This window comes from Bos grunniens, chromosome 1, assembly GCF_055505025.1.
Source record: "Bos grunniens cultivar Pamir isolate PY7600 chromosome 1, Bosgru_T2T1.0, whole genome shotgun sequence".
Taxonomy (NCBI): Eukaryota; Metazoa; Chordata; class Mammalia; order Artiodactyla; family Bovidae; genus Bos; species Bos grunniens.
In genome coordinates, this window is record NC_141165.1 from 60,038,487 (window position 1) to 60,051,124 (window position 12,638).

General features: G+C 40.0%; 1 long non-coding RNA gene across 1 annotated transcript; it reads left to right on the forward strand.

Moving 5' to 3' along the window:
* Positions 1-1,006: 1,006 nt before the first annotated feature.
* LOC147379505 (uncharacterized) lies at positions 1,007-2,769 on the forward strand. The gene is made up of 2 exons (XR_015161300.1): positions 1,007-1,330; positions 2,225-2,769. It is a non-coding gene; the product is annotated as an uncharacterized LOC147379505 (long non-coding RNA).
* The last annotated feature ends 9,869 nt before the right edge of the window (positions 2,770-12,638 follow it).

Consider the following 12,638-nt stretch of genomic DNA (forward strand, 5'->3'; position numbering starts at 1 on the left):
CTGGCATTTGGTTCTTGATTATTTTTCATGTACTCATCTTTCTCTACCAGACTATAAACACTTCAAATGAAATACCACCTTCATTCTTATAAATCTTGGAGTTCCCTGAAGTACTCAGCACAGTACTGGGCATTAGCAAATGCTTAATAAAAACTTGTTTATTAACTGGTAAGCCCGTTACCAAGAAATTGAAATCCTGACATGAATCCAACTTTATGTGGCAAGTTGTTTTTTGTCATGAAAACCCGTGAGACCAGGTCAACCAAGGAGATGATCAGGCACATGCTGATCAGCAAAAAGAGAAGCACCAAAACTCTTCTTTTTTTTTTTTTTTTAAAAGATACTTTATATTTGAAAAAAATTAAAGTGGTCATCATGGGAAATATAAACACTTTGCTGGATTCCCTATAAGCATCGTAGAGTTTGCATACTTGTTTACATAATAGTGCGCTGTGGTCTCTTCAAACCCTGCCTGCCAGCCCCAGGCCTCCAAGCACTTAATCTAGTTGGGAAATCACAGGGAATGGGAGACTGTTCCGTGATGATGCAGTCTACTTGTCTTCTTTTTGGATAAGTTGGTCATGCTGAGCATTTGTAGAAAAGTCATTTAGAATCCCAAGTTATTTTATAAATGAAGCAGTAAGGATGGTGGGTTACTATCACATAATTGAAGAGCCAGCCAGCCCTCCTAAAGGTGAAGGTGACTGTGACAAAGTAAAAGCTCAGGCCTCTTGTCTCCAATTCTGAGAACTGAATTTTTGGGACAAGTCTCTAGTATAGATACTAAAATTGGTCAATTTTTATTTTTCAGTAAGAGTAGTTGGCATTACAAAAAGGAGGCTTCACTGTTTGTACAGAAAAAAATAAGTAGGTGAAAAAATTTTCCATCATTTGAAGAGACTGTCACACAAAATTTGCAGTGTCTCTACCTAGTTTCCTCCAATTGATAGGAAAACTGACACACAAAATGTTACACAATATTCACCCACAATATTCTGCTTCCTAGGGACAGCAAGGAGATCCAACCAGTCCATCCTAAAGGAAATCAGTCCTGAATGTTCATTGGAAGGACTGATGTTGAAGCTGAAACTCCAATACTTTGGCCACCTGATGTGAAGAACTGACTCATTTGAAAAGACCCTGATGCTGGGAAAGATTGAAGGCAGAAGAAGGGGATGATAGAGGATGAGACGGTTGGATGGCATCACTGACTCAATGGACATGAGTCTGAGTGAACTCCCGGAGTTGGTGATGGACAGGGAGGCCTGGAGTGCTGCGATTCATGGGGTCGCAGAGTCGGACACGACTAAGCAACTGAACTGAACTGAAGGTCAGCAACCCTTAACTTACAGAAATGAATAAGTGAAATCACTCAGTCATGTCTGATTCTTCGCAACCCCAGGGACTGTAAGCCTGCCACACTCCTCTGTCCATGGGATTTTCCAGGCAAGAATACTGAAGTTGGTTGCCATTTCCTTCTCCAAGAAATGAATAACTCAGAGTAAAATTTCAGGTGGTGAAACTGAGAAATTTCTGCTTCTTCTTAAAGATGATCTTACTAAGTTCCTTTGCTACTATAGCAAATTATGTGTAAAATTCCATGTTTAAATTTAGAAATTGTCAGAGGAGAAATTTTTATTTTATCCAAATTTGCTTTTAAACTTTTACAAAAAAGAGGCAGGGAGGGTGGGCTCCATTTCAAAAGCCAGATGCTGTTCTGAATTTTTTTTATAATTTTGGAGACTAAAAGATTATTTTTGAAGATATTGAAGTTGATTTTCTGTTCAGACACATTGAAAAGATAGCCACAGTTTCATAAACCACCATTACTTTCAACACCAGCCTTACTTATTAATGTTTCATAATTTCTAAACATATTTCAGAGCTATTGACAAGTCTAAAGGTTTACAATTTAAACCAATATCAAAACAATTTGGTAGTAAGAGAGTCCTCATAAACTGAATATCATAAAAGCACAACAGAGGACATCTGCTACTTGGGATGGAACAAAATTTTTACTTGAGTCTTTGAGAGTTTATCTCAACCATATTACTTAAAGAAGCCCTCTATTTAGCAGCCTGAGTCATAAATATATGTTTATCTTTTGGTTTTGTTTATCAGCATTGAAAGGCAATGAAAAAGTACTCTTCAGTAATTTGCTTTATCAATTCTTTTTAATCAGAGTTCATTTCCTTCTAAAGAAAGTCACACTTTCTAACTTCAGATTTGTCGTTCTTGGAGAAATGGAGAGGATTCTCTTTCTACATTCGTGAAGCCAGCCTGTGTGTCTCCCGTCCTGAACATTCACCCAGCTCAGGCCTGCTTACCAGATTGTTGGACACTGAAAGAGCCTGGTCAGGTGCCAGGACACTTTAGGAATCTCAGCCGTGCTCAAGGCCAGACTCTTGGCAGGAAACTGGGCTGAGCTTTCCAGGCCCCAGTATTGGTGGCCAGCAGCCTGGTGTTTTTTATGATGTTTGGCTTTCACCAGGCAAAGGTGGCGCTCTCTGCCGTTGCCAAGATTCCTCCCCATCCAGTGCTGTTGTGTTGGCTACAGAGCTATATCCAGTGACCTCCTAGGTGGCCATCATTGTTAAAACAGTGTTTATTTCAAATTTATCTCATCATTTTAAATTTCTACTTGGTGTATCTTATTTTACACTGTAAACAACAATACATGTGTATAATTTATAAATAAACATATGGTGGTGATTCAGGCTTGAAAGTATTTTCTAATGTGAATTCACAATAAAAAAGTTTGGACACCATTACTTTATGAGAGAAAGTTCTGGAAAGGGTCTCTATGCCTTTTTCCCAAAAGCAATAAAAAAAATCTTACATGCAAAACTTCAAACATCAACTTGAAACAGCACCAAGAGGCCAAAAATGGGACAGTGAGCATTAATGCAAACAATAGGTTAAGACATTAAATAAATGTAAAAGTTATGGGTTCATAATGATATTTTAAAATAATCTCATTGGTCACCTGTGGAGGATGTTTTATTTTGAAAAGAAAATCAAGCTTGAATCTGCCTTTCCTGGATGAGCTGTACACTCACACTCAAGGGATAGCAGACTTAAAACCATCATTTGGCAAATCTCAAATGAAATATGATCTAGGTTATGACTATCAGTAGCCACCAACATCACAAGAAGAGAGAGAACCGAACAAGACGTGCCTCCTGATGGGAGGTCCAACCCCATCTTTGACGAAATTCCAAAGCTAAATCAGATTGAGCATCTAAATTTCATAATGAAATTTTAGGAAACACAGAGGGGGATTTCCCTGGTGGTCCAGTGGTTAAGACTCCTTCCAATGCAGGGTATTTGGGTTCAGTCCCTGGTCAGGGAACTAAGATCCCACAGGGCAGCTAAACTCATGGGTGCATTGGCAGGAGGATTCTTTACCGCTAGTGCCACCAGGGAAGCTGTGCAATTTCAGGGGCTCCTGCTTGTAATCCCAGGTACAAACCGATATCATTATCAGTTTGCATGTAAAAATGCTGTTCTTGTTTTACAATACTGTTTGCTTCACCTTGTGAGTCATAGGATTTCATTAGACCCCACGGTGTTGACCAGACCCTCAGGGGCTCAAGAATTCCGAGATCCAGTCCCTTTCTTTACCTAAAGTGCCACCCAACTTGCTAAGCTTGCAGGCAGGTACAGAATCCCAGCAGTGTCCAGGCGGGTCAGAAGCAGGTCAGCAGCCTGTTCTCTTGCTTCTGAAGCCTGAACAAGACTTCCTCCATTTTAATTTCCCTAACACCACACCAGAAAAAAATGTTTCTCTAAAGCAAGAATTTCAAAGGTTCTAGTGGAATTCAACAAAATTACATGAAGTGGACCAATCTCATCTCTAAGGAAAAGCCAAGAAAAAGAAGTCATGATTATCTTGATCATTGTTTCATACAGGATTTCCATTTTAGAAAAGGAAATCCTGCAGCATGCTGCGCTCTCAATTAAATATTCCATACAGGAACCATCAAGTGTGGTTGAAAAAAATGAAACCTTGTTGTACATACATGTGTGCTAAGTCAATGCTTCTCTCCTGACTTCTGGAGGACTGGCCGGGACAGCATGCTGGAGACAGGCTTCAGTGGATCCATTTATCAAATTACTTTCAAAAGGAGACATCTGGTGTTTAACCTAATTTTATTTGTCCTGAATATTAATGGTTGCTGGGCATATAGTAGCTCCTATTAGTGTTCACTGAATGAATATTTGTGCATATAGTATTTTATAGGATTTACACTTGTTCTTCAGGGAATAGTTCATTCTAGCCATTCATCAGAACATGGTGTGGACAGAGAACACAGTGGCAGGGGTACGACCTCACTGTGATGGATTGTGAGAACCACTGTCCCTTTGGTTCCCCAATATTAATGTTCCACTATCTGGCACTCGGAGGGCTCCACTGGATGTATTAGTTTCCCACAGCTGCCATAACAAAGATTCACAAGCTGGGTGGTTTAAACAACAGAAGTTTACTGTCTCACAGTTCTGGAGGCTAGACATCCAAGATCAAGATGCGGGCAAGGCTTGGCTCCTCCTCAGAGCTGTGAGGATGTACTGGTTGCATCTCTTCTCATTTGTGGTGGTGTGCTGACAATCTATACTGTACCTTAGCTGGTAGGAGCATCACTCTGATTTCTGCCTTCATGTTCACATGCTATTCTCCCTGGGTGCATGTCAGTGTCCCAAATTCCTTTTACATAATGATGCAAGTCATTGGTTTAGGGCCCATCCTAACAACCTCCTTTTAACTAAAATGATTACTAGGTCCTGTTTCTGGTAAGGTCACTTTGTTAGATTCTGGGGGTTAAGACTTCAACACATAAATTTTGGAAGGACATGATTCAGCCTATAACATGGGGTAACCCTTATCTCCCCAGGCTCCCTGTCCTTGGGGATAATTACCCTACTTTGGACATTTTCCAAGGAAACCATGGGGCTCCAAGACCCCAAGCTCCTCCTTTTCCTATTGGCTACAAGGCAGCTTTCCTGGTCTTGCTTCTGACACTTTCTAAACACATGAAGCTGTGGTTCGTGTTGCCTGTTCTGGCTCTTAGTGGCCTGGGTTTGTGGCTACTACTTCCCTATCATTGGAACATGATTCTCAGCTCTCTCCTTTCACTGAAATAATCCTTAAAGCTGTAGAAGAGTTTCTCCCCAGCCAGAAAACACAACTTTTGGGCCTAACTTCCAGTGGCCTGGCCTCAAACTCACTATTACGTTCCTTGAGCCCCTTTAAAAAGTAGCCTGATCATTTGAGGGACTTGGGCTATATTTCTCAGAACTAGAGAGATATGAGCAAGTAATAGAGTACTTCTCTTCTGCCCTTGAACTCTTCTCCAGGGATCAATTTTCCTTCCTTCATTCAAGTCACGATACATCCTCTGCTTTTCAGGGCACCCCAGGCCCCCTAAACCAAGGGCAGCCTTCATCACATCTTTGTTTGAGATTCATCTTGATGCTCTAGGGGTCTGTAACTTCCCCAAATTCACCACCCTATTGCCAAGACCCTGAGGGATTCATGCAAGCCGGAGTCCTAGTAACCTGCCAGGATACTCAAGATTTCCCATGGCCAGTTTGCAAATCAAGTATCCATCTAGCTCTCAATATATGAGAAATATCACATAAACATCATTCCTGCTGTTTGGAATCTGTTCCCAGAGCAAACAAACAAAGGAAAGACTTACCCTTTCAGATATGTAAAGCAGAGCTCCAGTTAGATTGGCTGCATTTTTAATCACAGTGGTTCCAAAATTAGAGCTCGGAAGATGTCAGTTATGGACTCAAGTTCCCTTAACCAAAGAATGCCAAGCATCATTACATAAGATGTCGAGAAACTTATGTTCACCTGTGTTTTCTAGGAGTAGACAGTTATGTTCCAGGTCACCACGCAGTAGTAATAATTGCATGCTGAGACCTCACTTGCAAGAAAAAATGAGTAACCTGGGGAGACAGGATCAGGAGTTGGAGAACCAATAAGAGGCCCAGAAACCCCAATGGCTCAGACTTGGGGGTAGAGATGGGAAGTGGAAGGGGGTGAGATCTGCTTCAATCCGCTCAACTCCCACCTAAGGCAGTGTGTGAGGGTAAGAAGCTTGTGAAGCCAAATAGACTTGGGTTCAAATCCCAGTTCTGTCTCTTACTAGCCTAACTGCATCTTTACCTCAGCATCCTCATCTATAAAGTGAAACTAATAATAATAATCTGCCTCCCAGGTCTATTGTGATGAATATGTGAGATAATGTGTAGGAAGTACATGGCATAGGGCTTAATACAGAGTAAGCATTCAATAAATGTTAGCTATCATCATCATTGGGAGAAGGCAGTGGCAACCCACTCCAGTGTTCTTGCCTGGAGAATCCCATGGACGGAGAAGCCTGGTAGGCTGCAGCCCATGGGGTCGCACAGAGTTGGACACGACTGAAGCGACTTAGTAGTAGTAGTAGTAGTATCATCATCATTATTGTATTAAGTTGTATTGTATTGTACCCTTGAACCCAAGGCTCTGTTCTGATGAAGGAACAAAGATCACTCCTCTGGCCCTGGCTGCCTGCATTTATGGCCAAAAATTCCCTCTCTCTCTAAGCTCAGATTGGCACCTGGAGGTCAGCGTTTTCCTATGAAAAATATGCTGGCATATTTCTCCTGAAGGCCAGAGCAGAACTGCCAAATTTCTTTGGCCTTTTATAAGATGGAGGTTGTGTTCTCTAATGTTACATTTTGTAGTCACCCTCCACAGCTCCCACCGTTTGATGGAATATGGCTAGCTCATCGATCTTACCAAATAAAACAAAATGTCCGCGAAAGTGGAACTGCCTCCCAAAATGAGCGGCTCAAATCCAAAGGCTCTTTCTATAATTGAGAACAGGGATATGGACAGCCTTTTCCTCATGAGTGACAGGGTGAAACTCTAGCTGCAGATGCCCAGGTAGAAAGGCAGTTGCCATGGTTTCTGAGGCAGGAATAGAGAAGAAATATCATTTTGCATGAAGAGATGGAAAAGATAAGATCTCACCCTTGTTTCTCACAGTACATCTTTAGAAGGGCAACAGCAGGTGAATAGAAAGTAGGAAAAACTAGTGACAAGAAAAACGGATGCATTAACCCTAGAGAAAAAAGAGCAAAGTTACTTATTTTTCTATTTTATATGTCATCCCAAAAACTCACTCAACAGGCCAGCAGTTGCTTCTCTTTGCAACTGACTTCTGTTTGTGTGTGTGTGTGCTGACTCAGTCATATGTGACTCTCTGTGACCCCGTGAGCTATAGTACTCCAGGCTGCTCTGTCCATGGGGTTCTCCAGGCAAGAATACTGGAGTGGGTTCCCATGCCCTCCTCCAGGGGAATCTTCCCAACCCAGGGATGAAACTTGCATCTCTGGCATCTCCTGCATTGGCAGGTAGCTTCTTTACCAGTGACTGACTGGTTATTGCCCCTTAATCTTCTCTGGGTCCTCTCTCTGTGGATGAACTGGAGGAAGTCTCATTCTGTGGTTGATCCACCCGGCAACCAGCTGCAACTTGTTCTCCCCCTGAAGCTCTTTCTTCTTTCAGTTTAGAGAACCGGCGTTTATGACGCCAGGATACGGCATGAAGCATTTATCCTTGGTCAGGGTTCTTTCGTGTTACATCAAGGGTGATTTTGCTTAGTTAAAAATTGGGAACATTAGATTATTAACGAGTGAATTGCTGCTGCATTTTTGACTAGAGACCTGAGAGGAGAACACTACAAAGAAACGAAAACAGAACAGCACTTGTGCAAAATGGTGATTAATGTGTTTAAGTGTTTGGGTGTGTTGGTGGTGGGGGCTGGGGGTAGATGTGTACCTGGGAAGCTGCAGTGGTGCATGTGGGCTGAATAAAAAAGGCCAGGCTCTTTTCCCCTCAACAGCGCCCAGACACGTTTTCAAGCATTTCATCTCTAATTATTTTCCAAACCTACTCAAAACCACAAAGTATTTAGAACCTCCCTTTAGGTGATTAATTTTAAAACCTCCCTGCTGTTGTAGGAAACATAGCTCTGACTCATGGATGCAAAGACAGGAGGCATGAACATTGAGCTCGATTCTCCTGGGGTCTGAGTTCCAGTTCTTAGAACTACACCCAACATCAAAGATGTCACTTCCTCTTGTCATTACTATCCTCCCAAGATACTGTCCTTATGACAGCTTTAAAACCACATTGTAGGGACCTCGCTGGAGAAGCAGTTGTTAAGACTTTACCTTCCAATGCAAGGAGTATAGGTTCGATCCCTGATCGAAGATTCCACATCTCTTATGGCCAAAAAGCAAAACGAAACATAAAACAGAAGCCATATTGCTGTAACAAATTCAATATAGACTCTAAAAATGGTCCACATCAAAAAAAAAATCTTAAGTAAAAAATTGCATTGTAGATGACGCATAAGGCAAGCTCTCACTTTATTTGCCAAAATTTCTATTGTTCTTTACACTCAGCGTGATTTCTACATCCATTTTATCATGCATGCTACTACCTGACTTCAGTGTGCCTAATGCTCTCAGATTCAAGAGAACACAGATCCTGTTCCAGGGCTGCAAATACTCTCAAGGAGGGCAGGAGAGTAAGCAAAATCTGTAACACTGAAACAAAAGGTTGTAGCAGAAATAAACACACTCTGAGTGATCTCAGGTAGGCCTGGTCTCACACTTATCAGACCTAAAGACCTGTTCTCATAACAAACATTTGGGAATACCCCTTAACATCTTGAAGTAGAATTCCTAGATTATATAGCCTGCTTATACACTTCCAGAAAACCAGTGAAATGTACTAACTATAATTATGAAGGAGAAAAGGAAAGAAACTAACCTAAAAAAAGTCATATGTATTTTAATATGCAAATACTACAGCACAACTACACTACAAGATATATGAAAAGTCAGCTGCTACTTATACCCACTTATATTGAAAATGTTTTATTTAATTTTTATATGTTTATATTACTTTATTTAATATTTTAACTTATTATATCAACATATTTAAGTTATATCTAATATTATAATATGTTGTTATTTATAGTCAATGTAATATTTTTGAGTTTTTAAAACATTTGACTCTTTGAAGTCAGGACTAAATTAGTATGTTGTCAAAATTAGCGTGTTATTAGATTTTATGTAGAGAGATAGATATACAATGACTAAGAATGAAGAATGATATGATGTATTGATTTAATGACTCAAGTAACATGAAAGGCATTGCTGTGTTTGATGTGATTGTTTTTGGAATGATGAGCAACTCAAAAAAATTTGGAACAGAAGAAAGAAATCTTCCCTCAATTTACATCATAGTTGAATACATGGAAATTTTAGTGTATGCCAAAAATCACATAAGAGAAAGCTTTTCCTGTAAAGTGGAGTTCAGTCCTAAGTTCTGCTAAGTATAATTCATCTTCATGAATTCCCAGTGAAACACTTTAAAACTATGTGTGAGACAATATAATTCTTTGTTGAGCAGGTCTGTCCACACATTGTGAGATGTCGCCTATCCCTGGAACCATCCAGAAACCCCAAAGCATTCTCTAAACAACCTAACAACCCAAAACCCTCCACTGGGTTACACAAAGCCCCCCAAGAGGTGCCATTGTCCCCACTGAGAATCCCTGAACTAAGATCCCTAAGATCCCTACTAGCTCTGAAATTCAGTGATTCTGTTCATATACTTTACCTGCCAAAGTTATTTTAATCCTTAGTATGTGCCTTTTCAGTGAGGTGAACAAAGATAAACTATGTCTTGTTCCTTTATGTAGACTTTTACAAATTTATCCCTAATGCCTAACAAGACCCTGGTATACAGCAGATGCTCTAAGAATATTTTTGAGTGTATGAATACATATGGGGGGATATCGAAGCATTTTAAAACATGAGTCTTTTCCTTGTTTTGTTGTTGTAGACTTAATAAGGTGATGGCAAAAATGTTAATAATCCAAACAAAAACTTTCGGAGTATGTCATGTCTCTAAGCCATTGCTTACAGAATAGCATTAAAAACTGAGGAAATATTCTTTCAGAATTTATAATTTTTTCCCATATTATTGAGGTATAATTGGAAAAATTATAAGGTGTTTGAAGTGTACCACATGATGACTTGATATATAGGTATTAATTGTGAAAGTATTCCCCCATCAAGCTAAGTACATATACACTATCTCATATATTTACCTTTTTAAAAAAAAATTAAGTTCTTTTTTAGCAAGTTTCAATTATACATCACAGTGTAACCAACTATCATCACCATGTTTTATATTAGATCCTCAGACCTTATTCATCTTATAGCTGAAAATTTGTATTCTTTTATCAAACTTTCCTTAATCCTCTCTCCCTCAACCCCAGGCAATCACTTTCTACTCTCTGTGTCTATGAGTCTGACTTTTTTTTTGGCCACACGGCCTGTGGGATCTTAGCTCCCCAATCAGGGATGGAACTCGTACCCCTTGATTTGAAAAGCATTGTGGAAGCACAGACTCTTAACAACTGAACTGCCAGGGTTTAACTTTTTTAAAAAAAGATTCTACATACAAATGATAATCATGCAGTATGGGAGAAAATATTTGTAAATCACATATCTGATATGGGCTTGCTGCTGCTGCATTGCTTCAGTCGTGTCCGACTCTGTGCAGCCCCATAGATGGCAGACCACCAGGCTCCCCCGTCCCTGGGATTCTCCAGGCAAGAACACTGGAGTGGGTTGCCATTTCCTTTTCCAATGCATGAAAGTGAAAAGTGAAAGTGAAGTCGCTCAGTCGTGTCCTACTCTTAGAGATCTCATGGACTGCAGCCCACCAGGCTCCTCCGTCCATGGGATTTTCCAGGCAAGAGTACTGGAGTGGGGTGCCATTGCCTTCTCCGATATGGGCTTAATATCCAGAAAATATAAAGAACTCCTACAGGTCAACCACAAAAAAACCAATCCAATATAAAAAGGGGTGATAGATTTGAACTTACATACCTCCAAAAGAAGACAGGCAAAGGGCCAATAAACACACGAAAAAATGCTCAACATCACTAATTACTAGAAAAAATGCAAGTCAAAACTACAAGATACCGTCTCACACCCAATAAATTGATAGTATCAAATAAAAAACAAAACAGAAATAACAAGTGTTGGCAAGAATGTGAAGAAATTGGAACCCTAGTGCACTGCTGGTGGGGCTCTAAAATGGTGCAGCTGTTATAGAAAATAATGGGGAGTTTCCTCAAAAAAAGCAAAAGTGGAATTACCATATGATCCAGAAATCCCATTTCTGGGTATATACCCAGAAGAATTGAAAGCAGAGTCTTGAAGAGACATTTGCACACCTGTTTTCATAGCTGCAGTATTTGAAACAGTCAAAGGATAGAAATTACCCAAATGTCCCTGGGTTGAAGGTGGAGGAAGAAATAAACAAAAGATCATAGATACATATACATATATATACACACACACATATATATATATAGAGAGAGAGAGAGACAGAGACAGAGAAAGAGTGGAATTTTATTCAGCATTAAAAAGAAAGGAATTTCTGATACATGCCGCAACATGGATGAACTTTGTGGACTTTATGCCAAATGAAATAAGGCAATCACACACACACACACACAAATCATATGATTCTACTTATATGAGGTACCCACAATAGTCACTATCATGGAAACAAAAGATAGAATGGTGATTGCCAGGAGTTGAGAGGAGGGGACTGGAGAGTTATCGTTTAATGGGTATGGAGTTTCAGTTTTGCAGGACGAAAAAAGTTCTGGAGACTGGTTGCACAGCAATGTGAATAAAGTAGCTACTGAACTGTGCACTTGAAAATTGTTAGATGGTAGATTTTATGTTATCTGTATTAAACTACAATTCAGAAAAAGATATTTCATGCCATGTGGTACTCCTAAAAGTGATTCATTATTTAGGTATAAAATATTGACATCCAAGCTTACTCTGAATCAGGATACTGCTCACACCAGGCATCAGAGCACTGAACTGGAGGAGTCAGGCAGGGAGTCCAAGGCCACTTCTGGTTTCATCACCGACCAGTCAATCCTAAAGGAAATCAACCCTGAATATTCATTGGAAAGACTAATGAGGAAGCTGAAGCTCCAGTACTTCGGCCACCTGATGCGAAGAGCCGACTTACTGAAAAAGACCCTGATGCTGGGGAAGACTGAAAGCAAAAGGAGAAGGGAGCAGCAGAGGTTGAGATGGTTAGACAGCATCACCAAGTCAATGGACACGAATTTGAGCAAATTCCCGAAGATAGTGAAGGACAAGGGAGGCTGGTGTGCTGCAGTTCATGGGGTCACAAAGAGTCAGACACGACTTAGCGACTGAAAACAAAAACGACAAACTTTTGAGGATTTGATCAAATACTCTTCTGCCTTCTAAAAAAAAAAAAAAGCTAGATGTTTTAAGTATGAATTGAGTAACGTTTGTAAAACTACAGAGGCTCTTTACCAAAAAAAAAAAAAGACCTTAAGAGAAAAAAAAATATCATTAGTGTTATTTTGCTAATTCCATAAACATTGTTGAAAGAAATCTGTTGATTGAACTGGTCTGTGCTAGGTATCTATTAATGACAGGCCCTTTGTCACAGCAAGAAATATTTAGTTTCCAGAAACCAATCTCTAAAAGCCTGC